This window comes from Phascolarctos cinereus, unplaced genomic scaffold (assembly GCF_003287225.1).
Source record: "Phascolarctos cinereus isolate Bilbo 61053 unplaced genomic scaffold, phaCin_HiC Scaffold_1;HRSCAF=81, whole genome shotgun sequence".
NCBI lineage: Eukaryota > Metazoa > Chordata > Mammalia > Diprotodontia > Phascolarctidae > Phascolarctos > Phascolarctos cinereus.
This window is the reverse complement of record NW_027555514.1, coordinates 69772455-69796869: the sequence shown is the minus strand read 5'-3', so window position 1 is coordinate 69796869 and position 24415 is coordinate 69772455. Positions and strand designations below refer to the sequence as shown.

At 38.5% G+C, this 24415-nt stretch overlaps 1 pseudogene; it reads left to right on the top strand.

The window, feature by feature from the left end:
• LOC110211248 (PC4 and SFRS1-interacting protein pseudogene) lies at positions 1 to 24016 on the top strand (annotated as a pseudogene).
• Positions 24017 to 24415: the final 399 nt, after the last annotated feature.

Below are 24415 nucleotides of genomic sequence, written 5' to 3'. Positions count from 1 at the left end.
ATGGTGGACACTGGCTCAGAAAACCACCATGTGCCAGAGTATTTTCTGGCAGCCAAGTCTCCAAAACTGGGGAAACAACTCCAAGAGGTAAAGCTCCAGGCTAAGAGACATGCTCCAACAGTGAAACAACCCTGTGCAAGGCCTGGGTGAGCAGGAGCCAAAGAAGAGCACAAGGCCTGGGTGAGTAGGGATACCCTAGGGGCCAGACTCCCCACCCTATCCCTACAGCTCCAGTGTTGCAGATTCCAAGCCAATACCAGGTAAGCTGCCAGAACCCTACAGCCTCCAACTGCCAGCACCTGAGGCCCCAGCACACAAAGCCAGTGACTAAGCCTCAAGCTCCCAGCACAAGAAGCTTGGGTCAGTGCCCCTGCTCTCCAGCAAGAGAGCTCAATTTTTTAAAGGTCTGGAAATAAGCAAACACTGAGCAAAAAGAAAAAAAGTACAATGGCCATAGATTCTTATTATGGGGACAGGGAAGATCAAGGCAGAAATTCAGAAAAGGACAACATTATCAGTATACCCACATCTGAAACCTCAAAGGGAATACGTACTGGTCACAAGCCCAAAAAGCCGCCTTAGAAGAGCTCAAGAAGGATTCAAAAAGTCAAATAAGAGAGGTAGGAGAAAAATTGAGAAAGGAAGCAAGACGTATGCAAGAGAGAGTTAATAGCTTGGAAAAGGAAGGACAAAAATTAACTGTAGAAAACAAGTCCTTAAAAAATACAGTTGGCCTTCCAACTGTCAACCAGGAAGAGATCCTGAAGCCTAGGTGGTAGAGCAGGCAAACACCAACACCTGGACCTCCAAGTGCCTCAGTGACAGCAGGGGAACCAGTGGAAACCAGCTCAGAAAACCACCAGGTGCCTCAGCCCTCTACTGCAAAGGAATCTCCCAGTGCATTAGCAGAAATGAGAGAGGCAGCATTGCAAGGGGCCCCAGGCAGATAAACACCCTGCAGCACCCATCTAAAAGGAGCTAAAGAAAGCTGAAGGAAAGGAAAAGCAGGCAACCTAGAATTGCTTGAAAGTTCCAGCCTTACTGATTTCAGCCCAACACGAGGTAAGCTGCCAAAACCCTACAGCCTCCAATTGCCAACATAGGAGGCCCTAGCACACAAAGCCAGTGACCAAAACCTAGGCTCCCAACCCAAGAGGTTTGGGTCAGTGCCCTCTGTTCCCCAGCAGGAGAGCTCAATCTCTTTAAAGGCCAGGGAATAAAGAAGGCATGAGTAAAAAGAAACGTACCATAGATTCATATTATGAGAAGAGTGAAGATCGAGACAGAAATTCTGAAGAGGACAACATTGTCAACAAACCCACATCTGCAACGTCAAAAGGGAATATGAACTGGGCTGAAGCCCAAAAAGCTTTCTTAGAAGAGCTCAAGAAGGATTTTAAAAGTCTAATGGGAGATGTAGAAGAGTCCTTAAAAAATACAATTGGCCAATTGGAAAAAAGAAGTACACTGAAGAAAACAAGTCCCTAAAAAACACAGTTGGAAAACTGGGGGGGAAAAAGTACACTGAAGAAAACAAATCCCTTAAAAATACAATTGGCCAATTGAAGAAGGAAGTACAAAAGCTAACAGAAGAAAACAATCTGTTAAAAACTAGAATTAGACAAATAGAAACTAATGACTCTATGAGAGAGCAAGAATCAAACAGAAACAAAAAAAAAAATGAAAACATAAATACCTCATCAGTAAAACAATTGACCTGAAAAACTGATCCAGGAGAGACAACTTAAAAATCATTGGACTACCTGAAAATCATGGTGAAAAAAAAGAGCCTAGACAGCATCTTTCAGGAAATCATAAAGGAAAACTGCCCAGAAGTCCTAGAACCAGAAAGTAAAATAACCATAGAAAGAACACACTGCTCACCACCTGAAAGAGATGCCAAATGGACAACACCAAGGAATATAATAGCAAAATTCCAAAATTATCAGATGAAAGAGAAGGTGCTACAAGCAGCCAGAAAGAAACAATTTAAATATCATGGAACCACAGTCAGGATTACACAGGACCTTGCAGCTTCTACATTAAAAGACTGCAGGGCATGGAACATGATATTTGATAAGGCAAAGGAGCTTGGATTGCAGCCAAGGATCAACTACCCTGCAAAAATGAGCATGATTTTTCAAGGGAGGAGATGGATATTCAATCAAATAAGGGGCTTCCAAGCCTTCCTGATAAAAAGACCAGAGCTCAACAACAACAACAAAAAAAATTTGATCATCAAGCATAAGATTCAAGAAAGACATAAAAAGGTAAATGGGACAGAAAGATACAAAATGTTGTTAATAAGGGCGGACTGTTTACATCCATATAAGGGAAGATGACACTTGTAACTCTTCTATTGTTATTACACCATGTTAAAGGAGTATACATAAAGGGGTTGGATATTAGTTGACTTTGATGTAATGATAAAAAAAAAAAAATCTAATCAAGTGGGTTAAATAGATCCAAGTAAATGGATTAGTCTGATCTTAGAAAATGTACCCAGAAAGGAGGCAGACAAGGGTAAATTACATTACAGGAAAAGACAGAAAATCCTATTACACCAGAGGGAAAGAAGGGAGAGGAGTGAGCATTGTTTGAACCTTATTCTCATCAGATTTGGCTCAAAAAGGGAATAACATAATCAGTGAGATATAGACATCTAACTTGCCCTATAGGCAGTAGGAAGGAAAAGGGGAAATAAAAGAGAGGGGGGATGGAAGGGAGGGAAGAAGCAGTAAGGGCAAAGGGGAAGAAAAAGGAAGGGGATAATAGAAGGGAGGAGAGACTGAAGGAGGTGGTGGTCAAAAGCAAAACACTAGTGGGGGGGAGAAAGGAGAAAGAAAAGCATAAATGGGGGGAAAAGGATGGAGAAAAAGACAATAACTGAAAGTTGAATTGCTATCTTTTTTTCTCTTCTGTTGAGTTTTGTTTCCTCTTTCTGATGGTTCCTCCTATTAGTTTTAATTTTTACTTACAACTTCACTGATGTGAAAATATGTTTAATAGGAATGTAAATGTATAGCCTATATCAGATTATGCACCATCTTGGGGAGGGTAGTGGGAAGGGGGAGAAAAATTTTAAACTCAAAAGCATATGGAAGTGATTGTTGATAAATCAAAATAAATTAATAAAATATATTTTTTAAAAAATACAATTGGCCAACTGGAACAAAAGTACACTGAAGAAAATAACTCCTTAAAAAGCAGAATTGGCCAAATGGAAAAGGAGGCACCAAAACTCACTGAGGAGAATGCCTTAAAAAGTAAAATGGGCCAAATGGAAAAGAAGGTACAAAATCTAATAGAAGAAAACAATTCATTAAAAAATTAGAATTGAGCAAGTGGAAGCTAATGACTCTATAAGAGAGCAAGAATCAGTCAAAAAGAAACAAAAAAATGAAAAAAAATTGTTGGAAAACATAAAATACTCCATTAGTAAAACAACTGATCTGGAATATAGATCCAGGAAAAAATTTAAAAATCATTGGTCTACCTGAAAACCATGATGAAAAAAGCCTGGACAGCATCTTTCAGGAAATCATGAAGGGAAACTTCCCCAAAGTCCTAGAACCAGAGGGTGAAATAGTCATGAAAAGAATCCACCAATCACCTCCTGAAAGAGATCCCAAATTGAAAATGGCAAGGAGGGGCAGCGAAGTGGCACAGTGGATAGAGCTCTAGCCTTGGAGTCAGGAGGACCCTAGTTCAAATACAGCTTCAGACACTTGACACTTACTAGCTGTGTGACCCAAGGCAAATCACTTAACCCTGATTGCCTCACTGAAAAAACTAATTAAAAAAAAAAAGCCAAGGAATACATTAGACAAATTCCAAAATTACCAGGTCAAAGAGAAAACACTGCAAGCAGCCAGAAGGAAACTATTTAAATATCATGGAACCACAGAAAGGATTACATGGGACCTTGCAGCTTCTACATTAAAAGATCAAAGGGCGTGAAATATGATATTCCATTGGATTACAGCCAAGGATCAACTACCCAGCGAAATTGAGCATAATCTTTCAGGGGAGGAGAGAAGGACATTCAACAAAATAGGGGACTTCCAAATCTTCCTGATGAAAAGATCAGAGCTTAATAGAAAATTTGATCTTCAAATACAAGATTCAAAAGAGACATACAAAGGTAAACAAGACAGAAAAAAAAAGTTATTAATAAGGGCAAACTGTTTACATCCCTACAAGGGAAAATGACACTTGTAACTCTTGAGAACTGTGATGTTATTACACCATTTTAAAGGGGTATACACAGGCAGAGGGGGTGGGTTATAAATTGACTTTGATGTAACGATAAATCTGATTAAGTGGATCTAATTAAGGGATTGTACTGGGAGAAAAGGAAAGTAGGAATTTATAAGGGTAAATTACATTACATGAAAAGGCACAAAAACCTATTACAGTAGAGGGAAAGAAGGGAGAGAGAGGAGCATTGTTTTCATCAAATATGATTCAAAGAGGGAATAACATAATCAGTTAGGTATAGAAATCTAACTTACCCTGTGGGAAGTAGGAGTGGAAAGGGAAAAGAAAAGGGAGGGTTGAATAGAAGGGAGAGAAGAAGTAGTAAGGGTAAAGGTGAAGAAAAGAAAGAGGGCTAATATAAGGGACCAAGGGAGGTGGTGGTCAAAAGCAAGACATTAGTGAGGAAGGAAAGAGAGAAAGGAGAAAGAAAAGCATACATCCAGGGTGGGGGGAAGGGAGGGTGGGAATAGGATGGAGAGAAAGACATAGATAGTAATCATAACTGTGAATGGGATGAACTCTCCCATAAAAGGATAGCAGAATGGATTAAAAGCCATAATCCTACAATATGTTGTTTACAAGAAACACATTTGAAACAGAGGGATACACATAGGGTAAAGGTAAAAGACTGGAGTAGAATATATTAGCTTCAGCTGAAATGTAAAAAAGCGGGTAGCAATCCTGATTTCAGACAAAACAAAAGCAAAAATAGATCTTATTAAAAGAGAAAAGGAAGGAAATTACATGCTGCTAAAAGGCACCATAGACAATGAAGTAATATCATTATTAAACATATGCACCAAGTGGCATAGCATCTAAAGTCTCAGAGGAGAAGCTCAGGGAGTTACAGGAAGAAGTAGACAGCAAAACTATACTAGTAGGAGATCTCAACCTCCCCCTCTCTAAACTAGATAAATCTAACCACAAAATAAACAAGAAAGAAGTTAAAGAGGTGAATGGAATTTTAGAAAAGTTAGACATGGTAGATGTCTGGAGAAAAGTGAATGGGGATAGAAAAGAATATACTTTTTTTCTCAGTGGTACATGGCACTTAAACAAAAATTGACCACGTACTAGGGCAGAAAAACCTCAATCCAATGCAGAAAGGCAGAAATATCAAATGCATCCTTTTCAGATCGTGATGCAATAACAATTGTAATAAAGGGCCATGGAAAGATAAACTAAAAATTAATTGGAAACTAAATAATCTAATCCTAAAGAATGAATGGGTCAAACAACAAATCATAGAAACAAATTATAACTTCATCCAAGAGAATGACAATAATGAGACAACATACCAAAACTTATGGGATGTAGCAAAATAGGGGAAGTTTTATATTTCTAAATGCTTACATGAATAAAATAGAGAAAGAGGAAATCAAAGGACATGCAACTAAAAAAACTAGAAAAATAAATTAAAAATCTTCAATTAAATATCCAATTAGAAATACTGAAAACCAAAGGAGAGATTAATAAAATTGAAATGAAGAAAACTATTGAACTAATAAATAAAACTGAAAGCTGGTTTTATGAAAAAACCAATAACATAGATAAACCTTTGGTTAATTTAATTTAAAAAAAGAAAGAAGAAAACCAAATTACCAGTATCAAAAATGAAAGGGTGAATTCACCACCAATGAAGAGGAAATTAAAACAATAATTAGGAACTATTTTGCCCAACTGTATGCCAAAAATTTGACAATCTTAGTGAAATGGATGAATATTTACAAAAATATAAATTGCCCAGATTAACAGAAGAGGAAGTAAAATACTTAAATAAAACCATCTCAGAAAAATAAATTGAACAAGCCATCAGTTAACTCCCTAGGAAAAAAATCTCCAGAGCCAGATGGATTTACAAGTGAATTCTATCAAACATTTAAAGAACAATTAATTCCAATACTATATACTATTTGGGAAAATAGGGAAGAAGGAGTCTTACCAAATTCTTTTTATGATACAAATATGGTGCTGATACCTAAACCGGGAACAGTCAAAACAGAGGAAAAAAAATTATACACCAATTTCCCTAACGAAATAGATGCAAAAATTTTAAATAAAATGTTAGCAAATAGATTACAGCAACTTATCATGAGAACAATACACTACGACCAGGTAGAATTTATACCAGGAATGCAGGACTGGTTCAATATTAGGAAAACTATCAGCATAATTGATCATATCAACAACAAAACTAACAGAAACCACATGATTATCTCAATAGATGCAGAAAAAGCTTTTGACAAAATACAACACCCATTCCTATTAAAAACACTAGAAAGCATAGGAATAAATGGAGTCTTCCTTAAAATGATAAGTAGCATCTACCTAAAACCTTCAGCAAGCATTATATGTAATGGGGATAAACTAGAAGCATTTCCAGTAAGATCAGGGGTGAAACAAGGATGTCTGTTATCACCACTATTGTTCAATATGGTACTAGAAACATTAATGATAGCAATAAAAGAAAAATAAATTGAAGGTATTAGAATAGGCAAAGAAGAAACAATGCTTTCACTCTTTGCAAATGATATGATGATATACTTAGAGAATCCTAGAGAATCAAGTAAAAAACTACTTGAAACAATAAACAAATTTAGCAAAGTTACAGGTTATAAAATAAACCCACATAAATCATCGGCATTTCTATATATTACAAACAAAGCCCAACAGCAAGAGATAGAGAAATTCCATTTAAAGTTACTGTAGACATTAGAAATATTTAGGAGTCTACCTACCAAAACAAACTCTGGAACTATTTGAACACATTTACAAAACACTTTTCACACAAATAAAGTCAGATCTAAATAATTGGAAAAATATCAGTTGCTGATGGGTAGACCAAGCTAATATAATAAAAATGACAATTCTCCCTAAGTTAATTTACTTATTCAGTGCCATACCAAAGTACCAAAAAATTATTTTATAGAGCTAGAAACAATAATAACAAGATTCATTTGGAAGAACAAAAGATCCAGAATATCAAGGGAACTAATGAAAATAAATGCTAGTGAATGGCCTAGCCATTCCAGATCTTAAATTGTATTATAAAATAGCAATCATCAAAACTACTTAGTACTGGCTCAGAAATAGAGTGTTGGATCAGTGGAATAGGATATGTACACAAAACACAGTAGTCAATGACTATAGTAATCTACTATTTGATAAACCAAAAGATCCCAGCTTCTGGGATAAGAACTCATTATTTGAAAAAAACTGCTGGGAAAACTGGAAAAGAGTATGGCAGAAACTAGGCATAGGCCAAAATCTTACGCCATATACCAAAATAAAGTCAAAATAGGTACAAGATTTAAATATAAAGGCTGATACTATAAGCAAACTGGGAGAGAAGGAATAGCTTACCTGTCAGATTTATGGAAAACAGAAGAATTTATGACCAAATGAGGGGAGAGAACATTATGACATGCAAAATGGATAATTTTGACTATATTACATTGAAAAGTTTTTGCACAAACAAAGCCAATGCAATGAAGATTAGGAGGGAAGCAGAAAACTGAGAATTTTTACAACCAGAGCCTCTGATAAGGGCTTGATTTCTAAAATATATAGAGAACTAAGTCAAATTTATAAAAATACAAGTCATTCCCCAATTGATAAATTGTCAAAGGATATGAACAGGCAGTTTTCAGATGAAGAATTTAAAGCTATCTGTAGACATATGAAAAAAATGCTCTAAATCACTATTGATTAGAGAAATGCAAATCAAAATGACTCTGAGGTACCACATCATACCTATCAGATTGGCTAATATGACAAAACAGGAAAATGATAAATGTTGGAGAAGATGTGGCAATATTGGAACACTAATGCATTGTTGGTGAAGTTGTTGTGAAATGATCCAACCATTTTGGAGAGCAATTTGGAACTATGTCCAAAGGGCTATAAAAATGTGCGTACCCTTTGACCCAGCAATAGCACTTCTAGGGCTGTATCCTAAAGAGATCTTACAAACGGGAAAAGGACGCACATGTACAAAAATATTTATAGCAGTTCTTTCTGTGGCGGCAAAGAATTGGAAATTGAGGGGATGCCTATCAATTGGAGAATGGCTGAATAAGTTGTGGTATATGAATGTACTGGAATGATATTATGGCATAAGAAATGATGAAAAGGCAGACTTCAGAAAAACCTGGAAAGACTTGTATGGACTGATGCTGAGTGAACTGAGCAGAAACAGGAGAACATTGTACACAATAACAGCTATGTTGTGTGTTGACTAACTCTGATAGACTTAGCTCTTCTCAGCAATGCAAGGATCTAAGACATCTCCAAAAGGCTCATGATGGAAAATGCTATCCACATCCAGAGAAAGAACTATGGAGTCTGAATACAGATCGAAGCATACTATTTGCTTTTTTTTTCTTCTGTTTTGTTTTTTTTTCTTCTTTCTTGTGGTTCCTATTGGTTCTAATTCTTCTTTACAACATGACTAATATGAAAATATGTTTAATAGGAATGTATATGTAGAGCCTATATCAGACTGTATGCCATCTTGGGGAGGGAGATGGGAAGGGAGTGGGAGAAAATTTAAAACTTGAAAGCTTATGGAAGTGATTGTTGAAAGCTAAAAATTAATTAATTAAAAAAAACCAAGGATTTGTTCTGTAAAACTTAGACCTAGAAGGCCACATGTGGCCTCGAGGCTGGAAGTTCCCCACCCTTGACCTAATTCAACTCAAAAGTGTCATAACCATTTAGCAACAACACTAAAATCTAAAATCCAGACTCTCAAAAACTATTCCCACTCTACTATGCTGCCTCCTTCCCTTCTGAACTTCAGTGCTAATTATACAGATAGACTTATGAATATGTATGAACATCCATCCTTTTGATCCTGATATTTAATCTTGCTCAAGTCTCACCACTTTTTCACTGCCATTCTCCTCAAATGTGACTACAGCTACTCTCACCATTTCCTATCCATCCATTCCCTTAAGTTTGCAGAGTCTGGCTTCTTCCATCCATCTACTGAAACTGAGCTCTCCAGACTGATCCAGGGTATGTTTCCAAATGTAAACACTTTTTAAATTCTCTATTCACCTTGACCTTTCCAGGGCATTTGACATTGTTGACCTCCCAGTACATTAAAGTCTCTTTTGTCTTGGCTTCCAGAACCCTACACTTCTCATATTCTCCCCAATGCCTCTGCTCTCTCCCTCTCTGCTTCTTCCTCTTCATATCTACCTGCCCTCTCTGCTTAAACGGCTCTGATTTAGGTCGTTTTAAAAATATATGTATTTTCAAATTCAATCTGTCCCAAAATGAATTAATCATTTCCACACTGAAACTGACTGGGCCATACTGCCTCTCTTTATGTTTCTATGAATGTGTTGTATCCCCATAGTAGAATGTATGTTTCTTGAGGGCAAAGACTGTTTCACTTGCATAATGGTATCCTTAGTGCCTAACACATAACAAGTGTTTAATAAATAAAAGTTCACTGATTGATTGGTTCTTCTTCCAAAGTGTACATTTCTTTTGGTGGTACCACCATTCTTCCAGGGTCTCCATCAAGAAACCTTGGGATCATGTTGGTTCTTCTTGTTTATGACATAGAGAATCTGCACCAAGTACTGTCACTTATTCCCTTGAAATGTCTCTTAAGATTAGTTTCTTCCCTTCTGCTCTCATGGCTACCACCCTATTCCAGGGATCTATCATCTCATGCCAGGTTACTGCAACAGTCTCCAAAGTGGTCTTCCTACCTGTTCTGCTCTTCTACTTTCCTTTCTTCTCTTCCTTTTAAGTTGCACTTAATTCTTTTCCCCCTTGTGTCCTTTTTTTTAAATTCCTTGATAGGATCCCTCTTTCTTTTGTTTTGTTTTAACCCCAAAGAATTAAAACATACTGATCTAGCCCTGAGAACCCAGAGTCACCTCCATGCTATAATGAGGCACTGGAATAGGACTTTGTGGAGAACATCACATTTCAAATTAACAAGGTACAGAATGTGGCAACTCCCTAAACATTAGGAATGAGTGTCTTTTATAAGCAAAACTATTTTAATACAATAAGGAAATTTATTTGTTTTCAACTTTAAAACCCCAAGATGCCAATAAAATAAATTTTCAAGTTGGTTGGTACTTTGTACTTCTGATAATATGTTACTAAAAAATAATTCTGCTGAAATTATATGATTCAATGAAAAGTATCATAAAGGTACTGGGAAAAAAATGCAGAACCTAGGTGAAAGTAGGCTGATCCCAGTACTAAGTGCTTCATATTACATGCCTTGGTCTTCCATGGTTTAAATACTTCAGTAGCATATTTACCAGCAATTTATGAAGCAGTATTTTGTTAATACAATAAATTAAATGTAATTACCTGGGTATATCTCCTTTTTTCTATTGAAGGGACTGGTCTCAGGAGTAAAAGATCTCTCTTGCTGACTGTAACTTGGATGGTAATTCACTTTCTTTTTCTGCTTATATTTAAAATAAGCACAGTATCATCACATTAAAAGAGAAAGAAATTAAATCAATAATGGGGAAGAATGTTGAAATAAGACTTTAATTCTTTTGTAATTAATAGTCCCTCTTTTTACTCCAACATATCTCATACTTTTTAATTCCCTTCAATAATTACAACTTTAAAGAATTATATTGATGGTAATTTAAAAACTAGAACAAAGCCAAAATATATCCACATATGATGGAGACAATGCTATGTATATTGTGGCCACTGAATGTTTATTAAATAAACTAAGCAATTAAAAACTCCAGCCTTGAATAGTAAACACATTCAAATTAAGACATTCAAAGGACTGGAAATGAGGATGAAATAGGCTCCATAATCCCATAGAAATGCATGACACCAGGTTAAAAAAAATGACTGCAGGGCAGTTCAGAAGAGTGCTATAACTATTTTGAGCTATATAGCAATATTTTTTCTTTTTTTAGAATAATATTCCCCCCAATTACATGTAAAAACATTTTTAACATTCAGTATTTTTTTAAATCTTGAGTTCCAAATTCTATTCTTCCTTTCCTCCCCTCCCCACTCCCTGAGACAGTAAGCTTTCTGATATATGTTATACATGTGCAATCACGTGTAACATTTTTATATTAGTCATTTTGTGAAAGAAAACTTGAACCAAAAAAAAAAATTAAAAGAAGGAAAGAGAGTGAAAAATAGTATGCTTCAATCTGCATTCAGACCCTTGTCAGTTCTTCTGGAGGTAGACAGCATTTTTTCATTATAAATCCTCTGGAATTGTCTTAGATCATTGTACTGCTGAGAATAGCTAAGTCATTCAGTTGATCATTGTATAATATCGCTGTTACTGTGTACAATGTTCTCTTGGTTCTGCTCACTTCACTCTGTATCAATTCACGTGAGTCTTTCCAGGTTTTTCTGAAATCATCCTGCTCATCATTTCTTATAATGCAATTATATTACATTACAATCATATGCTATAGTTTATTTAACCATTCTCCAATGCATGGACTTCCCCTCAACTTCTGTGGAAACAACTAACACTATACTTCTAGTTTTATGTTTAGTCTATTAATCTGAATGGTGCAGTTAGATGGTGCCATAGTGCACTGAGCACTGGGCCTGAAGTCAAGAAAACTCATCTTTCTGGGTTCGAATCCAAGCTCAGACACTTAACAAGCTGTGTGACCCTGAGCAAGTCACTTAATCCTGTTTGCCTCAGTTTCCTCATTCCTAAAAAGAGCTGGAGAAGGAAATGACAAACCATTGCAGTATCTATGCCAAGAAAACCCCAAATGGGGTCATGAAGAGTTGGACATGAAAACAACTGAACAATATTAATCTGAATGAATAATAAAGGACCAAACTGAAAAGTAAAATACATTTTGCTGAATGACATGGCAGAGCATTTCTTTATGTTAAGAGACTTCTCATCAAGATGTTAAAATCTACAGCACAGAAATAATCTATCAAGTCTCCAATTATTCAATTGTGGTATACACAAAGATTAGCTTACCAAGGCAGCCCACAAAGCTTATTTAACCCATGATAAAGAATAGTATATGATACTATCATTATTATAGATCATGCCCAGTATCACAATGTTTCCATTAGAGAGTATGTTCAGAGGCCTATTTGAGATACCAAAAACACATGCCCTAATGCAATAGGAGAGAGGATCTTCAGTGACTTCCCTAGCTCCCCGTCATCAGGGAGGGTTTCAAATGTTAGGAAAGAAGAGGACAGAGAAGGGAAAGAAATACCAAAGGGCAGTAGCAGCAGCCAAAGAGAATTCCTGCCTGGAGCGGTCATTCAGATAGGATGATAGTATTTAAAACCAAATGGGACCATAAAGATATAGAAGGAATTAAGAGGCACAGAAGCCTATGTGTTTTGTTGTTCAGAAGGGCAGAGGTTAGGGAAGACAGGAAATGAAAGTCTCCTGCCATCGTAACTCGTCTCCACCTCCACCCTCCAAATTATCTTCCTTTTACTACCCCTTTCCTTCTCTCCTTTAGCCCCAAGAGTTGGTTTGTCTGCTTCCAACCTCATTTTCTGCTCCTTCATGGAATATAATGGATCTAAGACCCACCAAATTCCCCTTACTCTCCTATCTCTGAAGCCACTACATAGATCTTTTTCTTTTCTAAATTTTTATAGCTTACCCAGTGGGAAACAGGGAATTAAAATGTTTCTTCCTACATTTTTTTAGTAGGTGTAGAAAAGCAAAGGTAAACAGAGGTTTAAAAGTGGCTCTGAGTATATACACCCTCTGCATTTCAGAGGAAAAACCAGACTTACAGGTGAGAGAGAGGGTGAGCTGATACTGCAAATGAGACCAGCCTTGGCACCAGGGTAGCAGTAGTTTTTGATAAAATGGATGAGTGCTGAGAGATTGGCCTGGGCATGGGGAGGGAAAGTATGTCAAGAGGTCCTCGGTAGAAGCAGATTCCCTAAAGGTGAAAAAAAAAGAATCCCTAGGGTGTCCCAGCTGGGATGGCCACTCCAAAGGCACATACATGAGTCAGATGGACCTAAGCCAGACACTGTATTTATGTTCTCCTGTACTCTGTCAATCACAGAAATGTGGACATAAACTTTTTGTTTCTCCTTAATCAAATCCCTTTTCACAATATCTCAGTAGGTATTAAATTATTGTACTCCTAAATTACCTGCAAAGAATTTACTTAATGGAGGAAAATGTCTGGTCCTGAGGTAGTTCTTTCTGTCAGGCAGAGCTGTTTTCACTTGCATCTTTACACCAAAGCTCTTCAAGGAGGAAATCTGCTCTTTTTTTTTTCCTTTGGAAAAACTTGCTCTACAGCTTCAGATGGAAAAATAGGTGAATTGAGATATTTGGTTTTGTTATGACACACACAGGCTAATTAGTTTTATCCAAAGGGAGTGTCAAGCAGAAGAGAAAAGAGGTATTGGCAAGGGGGAGCTGCATATTGTCCTCATTTGGTCTGCCTGCCTGGGCAAAGACAAAGACTAGCTGGGCCAGGATCTAGCCTCAGGCTCGCTGGTGGGTTTAACCAGAGTGCACAGCAGGCTCTGTGCCTTCCATGGAAGGCAGCCAGCCAGAGGTAAGAGAACACGGGGTCACGGACAGTGAGGAATTCCACATGAGTGGAACGGACCTCCTTTTTATTGCCTAAGCTAAGGAAAATCTGGGACTCTGAAACTATTCCCCTTTACTCTTTAATCCCACAGAGTTCCTGGGGCTTACAAGAAAGTACATGTCAGAAAGACTGGATTATGGAAGAGTCCCCTGAGTATTACAGCATATACTCAACTGCCTCAGTCAGAATTTATACAAATCAATCACTGAAAATGAAGGATGATTCTTCGATCATAGCATGTGTCCATAGCTGCTTTGATAGATCATATTTACCTTTCTTATGAAATGGAGATAAAGGGATCTTTTTTGCTGGGTACATGTGTGGTGCTGAGGTATGTTTACCCTGACCTTCCCTTCTATCTTCCAATATATCTGCATTAACAAGAAAAGGAGAAAAGCAAGGTCACCTGACATCTCTTTGGCCCACCCTGTCCATAACATTCTCCACATTACTGACTGGTACTTTCTACCTTCTTCAGTGTCTGCCCTTCTTTCCTCTTCTCAACAACTGCATGAACTTTCCTTCACTTACTCCTCTGAACTTTTGCTCTAACCTCCTTTCCTGTGACCTCGTGGAACTTCATCAAAACTACACCAGGACCCCTTTGGTTTGACTGCTCACTCTGGCACTCACCAAGGCCAGTCACAGATGAGAAGGAGGATAGCCATCCCTCTAACACCTGCCTCTCAGGACTGCTGGGAAAGGACAGTGCAATTGAGTACTATGTTAATGTCATGAGACTATACTTGAGTCAGGAGGACCTGAATTCAAATCCTGCCTCAGACACTTGCCAGATGTTTGACCCCGGACAAGTCACTTAATTTTTCTCAGCTTCAGTATCCCCATCTGTAAAATGAGGATAATCATAATCTCTGTCACAGGATTGTTGTAAGGATCGCTAGGTAATAATACCATCATGTCAACTATTATCCCCTTCTCTTTCAGGAGTTGGTTGGGAGAATTACAGTACCTAAGAGTATTTATGCCTTAGAAACTATTAAAGACAGCCCCATCTGGGCTCGTAAGTAAATCAATTTAAATTTATAAGTTAAATTTATCAAATGCCTACTCAGTGCCTTTGCTATGCACTGGAGATACAAATATAAATAAAAACAAAGACAGCCCCATCTCTGGTGGAACTGATCATCTAATGGAGGGAGACAACATACAAAAGGAAAGTGAAAAGCAGGAGGGATGGAGAAGAAGTCACCAACAGGGGTCTGATGGATAGAACTATGATAACTACCTCCAGATAAGGAAAGCATAGGAGAAAATTCCAGGCATGGAGAACAGCCAGTAAAAAGCTTGGAGTCAGGAGATGGATTGTGTTGTATAAAGAACAGCAAGGCTAATGTCACTGGACAGCAGAATATGTCAGGGCGAGTAAGGTATAAGGAGACTGGAAAGGGTGGAGGAGGCCATGTCATAAAGACCTTTGAATACCAGAGGATTTTATATTGATCCTGAAAGTTGATAGGAAGCCAGCAGAGTTTTTTGAGTAGAGGATCAGTACAGAAAGACTTGCGCTTTAGGAAGATCAATCTGACTACTGAGTAGAAGATAGACTGGAAGGGAGAAAGACTCAAGGCTGGGGAGGGGAGGCAACCAAGAGGCTACTACAAATAATCCAGAAGTAAGGCAATTAAGGGCCTACATCAGGATGGTGGCAGTGTCACAGGAGAGAAGAGGGCATATAAGAGAGATGTTATGAAGGTAGAATTGACAAGATTTGACCGATTGGAAGTGGCTGGGGGTAGAAGGGAAGAGTCAGGAATCAAGATTATATCTAGGCTATGAGCTTTGGGTAATTGGGAGAATAGTGGTACCCTTGACAATGGTAAGAAAGCATGGTGTTGGGGCAGCTAGGTGGTGCAGTGGATAGAATACCAGCCCTGAAGTCAGGAGGACCTGAGTTCAAATCTAGCCTCAGACCAAACACTTGACACTTACTAGCTGTGTGACCTTGTGCAAGTCACTTAACCCCAACTGCCAAGAAAGAGAGAGAGAGAAAAGAGAGAGAGAGAGAGAGAGAGAGAGAGAGAGAAGGAAAGAAAAAGAGAGAAAGAAAGAAAGAAAGAAAGAAAGAAAGAAAGAAAGAGAAAGAAAGAAAGAAAGAAAGAAAGAAAGATAGATAGAAAGAAAGAAAAGGATGGTGTTGGGGGAAAACATGACTTCAGTTTTGGACGTGTTAAATTTAAGACAGAAGTGTACTTGAACAATCTCAAATCAGCTCACAAGTGCTGATTGTTCAATTTTCAGTGTGAGCACTTACACCTTGGAAATAAGATTCAAGATTGAATTTATTGTTTTGTTGATTGCCTAGAATTAAATTAAGATAGGTATAGAGAACACATAGCTGATGTAAATTAAACTTAAAAGTGGGATGTATGTGTATTTTCCCCCCAAAGAGCCAGTTGTTAAACATATACTAGCATACTCTTGGTTTAAGATGTCTATGGGATATCCAGTTCAAGATATTTAATAGGTAGTTAAAGATCTGAGATTAAAGGTCAGGAGAGAAGTTAGGGCTAGATAAATAGATCTGAGAATCATCTACATAGAGATGATAAGTGAATATATGAAAATTGATGAGATCACCAAGTAAAAGAGGAAAAAAGAGGGCCCAGGACAGAGAATTAGGGGACACCCACAGCTAGGGGGCACTACCTAGAAGAAGATCCAGGAAAGAAGACCAAGAAGGAGAGGTCAGATAGGTAAAGGAGAACTAAGAGAAAGCAGGGTCATAAAAAACTAGAGAGAAGTGAATATCAAGAAAAGGGTGATCATCCATGTCAGAAACTGCAGAGCGGTCAAGAAGGATTGAGAAAAGATCATTAGAGTTGGCAATTAAGAGATCACTGGTAACTTTGGAGAGAAAATTTCAGTTGAATGATAAGGTTGGAAGCCAGACTATAGAGAGTTAAGAGGAAAGTGAAAGGAAAGGAAATCGAGGGGCTAATTGTAGATGACCTTCTCAAGAAGCTCAGTCACAAAAAGGAGGAAAGATAGGGGATGACAGCTAGTGGGAATGGACAAATCTTGTAGGGCCTCAGCCAGAGGAATGCTGCCATTTGGAACTGTAAGACAGCTAGTAACTGGGAATCTGTACTGTGAGATCCTTGGTTCAGTAATACTGTGAATATAACATGCTTGCAAGAAGGGATCTGGGTCTTTAAACCCTGACTAATATGATGTAGGAATTTCCCCAAATTTTTTGAATGGAACATAGGAGGCAAGGGGAATGAGAAAGTCCCCCCAAAAGGGCCAGAGCAGGCCCCTTCATGACATGAGTCTCTGACCCAAGGGTTACACCTGTAATATCAATAACTTTGTAACAGCTTCATTAATCCTGACCTTTATTCAAAGGCTCTATTTTATCCCTGATCCAGAATGTTTTCCTTCTCTTAGCCTGTAATGCCTTTTTGATGCATTCATCTCTTGTCATCTTCCACTCTTCCTATTCCCTTTGAAGTTGTTCTATTGTAGTGAATAAGTTAGCTAAATGGATATCTCACTTTTAAGAGGTGGTGATTATTACTTCACTTAGGACAGCTTAATGTCTAAATCTGCCTGTTTTTCCAATTTTGCAAGGAGTCATACTAAGCAGCCCAGAAGTTGGGGTGACAGGCAGAAAATGAAAGAACCAACCTGAAAATTCTCATTCTCAGTTTCTCTCTGTCTCTCTCTCTCTCTCTGTCTCTCTTTCTCCTCTTGCTCTCTCTCTCTCCCCTCTCTCTGTCTCTCTGTCTCTGTCTCCTCTCTCTCTCTCTCTCTCTCTCTCTCTCTCTCTCTCTCTCTCTCTCCCCTCTATCTATCTATCTCTCTCCTGTCTCTCTATCTCTCTCCTCTCTCTGTCTCTCCCTCTCTTCTCTATCTCTCGCCTTTCTCTGTCTCTCTCTCACTCTTTCTCCTCTCACTCTCTCTCTCCTCTCTCTCTCTGTCTCTCTCCATCTCTCTCTCTCTCTCTGTCTTTGTCTCTCTCCTCTTGCTCTATCTCTCTGTCTCTCTCTCTTTGTCTCTCATCTCATCTATATAGTGCTGACTATGTGCCAAGCACAGTGCTTACAAATATTATTTCCTCTGTCCCAAGGACTTTCCAAATCAACATCTCTAGACAAATTCTCTCTTCTGAGATCCAGTCTCTTAAAATTCTTTTTTTTTGTTTTGTTTTGGGTTTTTTTTTTGTTTGGTTGGTTGGTTAGGCGATGGGGTTAAGTGTCTTGCCCAGGGTCACACAGCTAGTAAGTGTTATGTGTCTGAGGCCGTATTTGAACTCAGGTCCTCCTGAATCCAGGTCTGATGCTCTAGCCACAGCCACCTAGCTGCCCCCAGAATTAAAAGTCTTAATTAAAACTTCAAAAAAATTATATTGTGTGTGTATATATATAGATATATATAGATATATATAGGTGTGTGTATATACATAATCCTGATACAAGAAATACAAAAATTCATAGAATTTTTAAATGAGAAGTAGGCTTTAAGCTAACCGATTATGGTTAAACAATCTTCCCTCAAAGATTTCAAGCTGAGGCAGAAGACCAAGGTGGCAATGTCCAAAGGAGACTGTGCATCTGGGTAAATGGTGACCAAGTAAGCAGAACCAAAAGCACAGCTGTAGAGCCCACCAAGCGCCAGAGGCAAGTTGCTCTGCTCTGCTATGCTCACACCCTTTCCTTATGTATGTGCTTCACAATATGTAGACCCCAAATTTATGTTCAGTTCACACAGTCATGCCTCATGTCACCTCTAGCTATCCTTTCTTTTCAATGATGGCGTGTGTTACTTGTGGGAGTGCGCTTCCCAAGTCCCTGAGGGAAATATTTTATTGCTACTTTTCTCATGGTGCCATTTCATTAAATGTTTTGCTTTGAACTAATTGTCTCTTCTAGCTCAGCACCATGCTGCTAACTCACATCTTGACTGCCACCACCTTACTCAGCCTCTTTCTGCTCTGACTGGAGGGCGGGACAACCAAACTCCTCCCAATACCTCAGTAGTTGCCTCTTATCTGCCATGTGCTCTTTCTGTACATCTCTTCTTTGAGAAGGCATTCACTAGACCCATTGGATGCACTAAATCCAATTCTAATTTTCCTCCAAGAAATATGTACTCACCTCCACTGTACTCTTCACTCTCCATATGATCTAAATACAGAGAGGTGATACTTTCCCATGACTCAGAAAGACCTGGGAAATATGTTGAGGGGGTAAATGGAACTTTTTTTTTTCTTGCCTTCATTACAAGCAGTACCCCTTCTCAATTTCCCCATTACAGATAAGGAAACCATCATTTCCTCAGTATCCAGATACAAAACCCTGGAATCATTTTTAATTTTCTTTCCTTCATTCTCTACACTTGATACAACATTGTCACCATTTTTTGACCAATTCTTTCTCTTCGATGTCTTTTGACTCTGTCTTTTCCCTTCTATTTTCACTTCGACCACAAGGTTTAATTGGTGTTCATTACTTTATGCTTCATTACTGTGGCTACATCCTAGTTGGCACCCTTAACTCCAACATATCCCCATTCTAATCCTCCCTAACAAAGCTGTTAAAATAATCTTCCCTAAATAATATTTTCAATGTTATCTCACTGATCAAGAATCTGAGGGAGTCCCTACCAATTTTCTCATGGCTCAGAAGTCCTTTCAGTCTCATTTTTTTGCCTCTCCTAATCCCTGAGCAATCTTACCAAACCCATTTCCTGTTAACTCCCCTGTATTCGCTTGCCATCCTTGGCATATGACTTGCTTTCTCTCTTTGTCCATGTAGTTTTCCTTATTTAGAATACCCTCTCCTCTTCTGCCAATCCATATTCCTTAATTTCTTTCAAATCAAATTCAAAAGGCTCCCCCAGAAAACTTTAATTGAACTCTCTCTATTCAACCCTTTTCACACTATTATTCATTCATTAGATCTTCAGTACCTTATTCTAATTGTGGACGATACTATTATTCACTTTGTGATATGTTGTTTTCTAAATGTTCTTGAGTCATCTCCAATGTATATATGTTTTTGTTTCTAAAACTAGATTAAATATCATCACAGGCAAGAACCATTTCTCCTATTCTCTTTGTATCCTTTCTTATCCCTCCCACTGAATTGCTTACCAAACTCATTAATGTCCACTCAAGCCACTGCTGAGGCATAGAATTGCCTCATAGTATGATGACATTCCTAGTATGTAATCCAAATGGAAAATAGGTACTAGTCTAGGGAAGAAAGCATAAGCAATTAAGTAATTTTAAAATGCAGGTAGAGAATGAGCATATGCCTAGTGCACACATATGAAATTGTGAAAATGATGAATTTTTTTTAGGTTGAGAGTTTATCAATATGAAAAGAAGACCCTGATGTGAATGGGTTGTGTCTGAGTTCAAATCTAGCCTCAGCTATTTACTAGCTGTGTGACCCTGGGCAAGTCACTTAACCTCAGTTGAAGAACAGCACCTACCTTACAGAGCTGTTGCAAGGATCAAGGAAGATATTTCTAAAGCACGTAGCATAATGCCTTGCACACAGTAGGCACCATGTCAATGCTTATTCTTTTTCCTTCTCCCCTACTCCATGTGAGTTAACAGAATGACATGGCAGCCAAAGATGTTGGTTAATGCTATCCTTGGCTGTGTTAAGGAGGACATGGTATCCAGAATGAGGGTGGTAATAGTTCTGATATCCTTTGCCCTCGTCAGACCACATCTGGACTGTTTCCAGTTCTAGGTGCCAAATTTGAGGAAGGAAATAGATAAGCTGGAAGACAGATGAGCGGTGGCATCATGATGTGCTGCTTTGGGGGAATATGGCTCATATGGTGTTTGTCTGGAGGCATTATAAAACGATCAGGAATTTCAGCTGGTGGTGGGGCAATAGGAGGATGAACATTTTCAATTGGAGGGCGAGTGACAGGTTTTGCAGCTCTCATATGACGGTGGTTGATATGAGCCTGTAAGTCTCTTTGAGACAAGTACATTCTTTTGCACCCTTGAACAATGCTACACATGAAGAGAGAACCCCTCATACACTATTCAATTCGTTGCACAGGATCATTACAGCCTGGGCACATCTTATCTGCCTTTTTCTCACGCAAAATAGCACAGTCATAGCAAAAAGCATGCTTGCATGGGATCATGCGTCCATAAATTTTAATAGGTAATCCACAGAAGATAGAAATGGTGCAAAGACTAGAGCATATGGCATACCAGGATCAATTGAAGGAACTGGGGATACTTAGCCTAGGGAAGAGAAAGAGTACGATATCGTGGGGCCAGCGGTGGAAGAAGTAATTTCAAATGAGGGCTGTCCAAAAGTGGAAGGGGCTGCCTCGGGAGGTGATGGGTTCCCCTCCATGGAGGTCTTTGTTTGAGCGATGCTGTGTGGGACTTAGTGAGCCATGCAGTCTCTTCCAGTTCCGACGCTCTCTGATTCTATGAACCCAGAGGGTCATCTCAGTAGGTTATACTCCTCCCAGTGGGCTTCCTGTCCTCATGTCCCTTCTTTGCCCTTATCACCAGTTAGCTTTTTTTCACGATTGTTTTCCTACCCTCCCCACTTCCAGCTGCATACAGAGGTCTGGCAGGAGATGATATCATCCCAGACTCACAACCCACGAAACCAAAAACTCCATACAGCTCAGGGAGGCCAACCTCCATTATATGTACCGGTTATAATAGAATAACTATATCCTTCTGTCGCTTAGGCGACTACTATTTGGCAAGTTGTTCCGCTAAGGGATGTGATGGCTAGACGGTAGTGAGAAACATTCTGTAATAGGAGGCCACCAAGGAAACTTATTCTCTTCCAGCTCACAAAAGAAAATCAGTCCATTAGCCCATCTGTTTCTGCCCCTCAGTTTTAACTTCTTGACTACCAAATGCTCTTAGTTCAAGACCTCATGGACATGGAGATTTCTGGAAACTTTGTGGCTATAACCATGCACAGCTAGGATCCATTTCCTTTGATTAAAGACACTTGGAGACTCCGGACAACACCAAGATTTTTTTCACCACTTGATTTTCTCCATTTCCAGTCACATTAGGTGTCAAGTAACTAGTCATTTAGTGGAACCCAGGGAAGATCATGATTCACTCTTCGTAATGCAAGCAGCATAATTTTGGACTTTTGCTTTGGGTTATGTGATTGTCAGCCATCAGCTCCAGCTGGACTCCAAGCCAGTACTGATGCCCCAATATCTATAGTTATGGAATGTCTTAGTACCCATAGATGTAGACACTTTATTACCACACCAACCCTATGATTTCATTATTGACTTGGTCTCATGGTCCCCATTCCCAGAGGATTACTGATATTCCCTAACTTGGCCCAAGAATCTGAAAGTCCATTGTTGTAACCAAAATGTTATTAATAGAAAAAAAGGAGAGAACTATATTTCTATCATGATTACTAGATCCTCAATGTAAGAACTATCTGGGACCAGTGTTTCCTACCTTTCATATCTATCTGAATTTGCTGGCTCAAATTATTACATGATTACTTTGGACTTATGGGGAATGCACAACTTATTTGCAAACAGCAAAGTGACGAATGGAATACTCCCTTGAAGACCAGACATGCACACTTTGCATATATAGTGATGTCTTTTAGGTCATGCAATGCCCTCATAGTCTTTCAGAAGTTCACAAATTCAATATTTTAGGACCTATTTGAACATGAAGTGATCTCCATCTTGGTTTATCAAAACTCTTATCACAACTTTCTCTTTATCTTGGAGACTGACATGCCTGATATCATTTTGGGAACAGGTTGTCTTTCTCTTTAACATAACTACTTACTTCTTCTTCCAAATGTTATCACCAGCAGAAAGAAACTCTATCATCTTGGAGAAAGAAATCTTTACAGTCAAGACTTCACTCAAGGCCCAATAGCAGTAGGATAGGGAATACCTGGAATCTCATATAAACTATAATCACATAAACTAATCATAGGAATATTGAACCACTCCAAACTGTCCAGAAATGTAAATCTGAAAGGTGTTGTTCTTTTTTTTTTAATATAAATTTATTTATTTTTAGCTTTCAACATTCACTCCCACAAGTTTTTGAGTTCCAAATTTATACCCATCTCCCCTCCCCCACCCCAAGATGGCATGCATTTGAATATCCCTTCCCCTACTCTGTCCTCTCTTCTATCTCTCTCCCCTTCTCTTATCCCTTCCCCTTCTATTTTCCTGTAGGGCAGGATAGACTTCTGTACCCATTTCCTGTATTTCTTATTCCCAGTAGCATTGAAAACATTTTTTTAAACATATGTTTTTAAAACTTTAGGTTTCAAATTTTCTCTCCCTCCTCCCACCCACCCTCATTGAGAAGGCAAGCAACTCAATATAGGTTGTACATGTGCAGTTATGCAAAACATATCCATAGTAGACATGTTGAGCCAAAAAGAAAAACTACAACAAAAGCAGGCTTTGCTTCAACTTCTGATTCTGAAGAGAAGGTGAAGAATCAAGAAGGTAAAAGAAGAAAAAGGAGGGAGAAATTTTCAGGCTGCCACAGAAGGAATATAACAAAAGGTCAACATGAGAAAGAAGCAGCAGACAGAAAACGCAAGCAAGAAGAGCAAATGGAAGCTGAACCACAGACTAAAGATGAAAGCAAGAAGCCAGAAGTTAAGAAAGTAGAGAAGAAAAGAGAAACATCAATGGACTCTCGACTTCAAAGGATACATGCAGAAATTAAAAACTCCCTCAAAACTGATAATCTTGATGTAAACAGATGTATTGAGGCCCTTGATGAGCTTGCATCACTTCAGGTCACCATGCAACAAGCACAGAAACACACGGAGATGATTACAACATTAAAGAAAATAAGGCGCTTTAAAGTTAGTCAGGTTATTATGGAAAAGTCTACAATGCTATACAACAAGTTTAAGAACATGTTTTTAGTTGGTGAAGGAGATTCTGTTATTACACAAGTGCTGAATAAATCACTTGCTGAACAAAGACAACATGAGGAGGCCAATAAAACGAAAGAACAGGGAAAGAAAGGTTCATATAAAAAGCTAGAAAAGTAACAAACAGGTTCAAAAACTTTGAATGGTGGATCAGATGCACAAGACAACAACCAGCCACAGCACAATGGAGAAAGCAGTGAGGAAAGTAAAGATAGGCATGAAGCCACCATGAAGAAAAAAACATCCAGTGAAGATTTCCCTTAATCCTATCCTGCCCTCCCATTTATTCTATTCTTTCTTTTGACCCTGTCTCTCCTCAGAAGTATTTACTTCTGATTAACCCCTTTCCCAATCTGCCCTCCTCTCTATCATCCCCCTGCTCTCTTGTCCCCTTCTCCCCAATTTTCCTGTAGGGTAAGACAGATTTCCATACCCAATTGAATGTGCTTGTTATTCCCTCCTTAAGCCAAATTCTTGAAAATAAGATTCACTCATTCCCTCTCACCTTCCCCCATTTCCCCTCCACTGTAAGAGACGTTTTTTCCTGGGTTTTTTTTTGTGAGATAGTTTACCCCATTCTACCTCTCCCTTTCTTCTTCTCCGAGTATAATCCTCTCTCATCCCTTAATTTTATTCTCCAGATATGACCCCTTAATCTTCAAT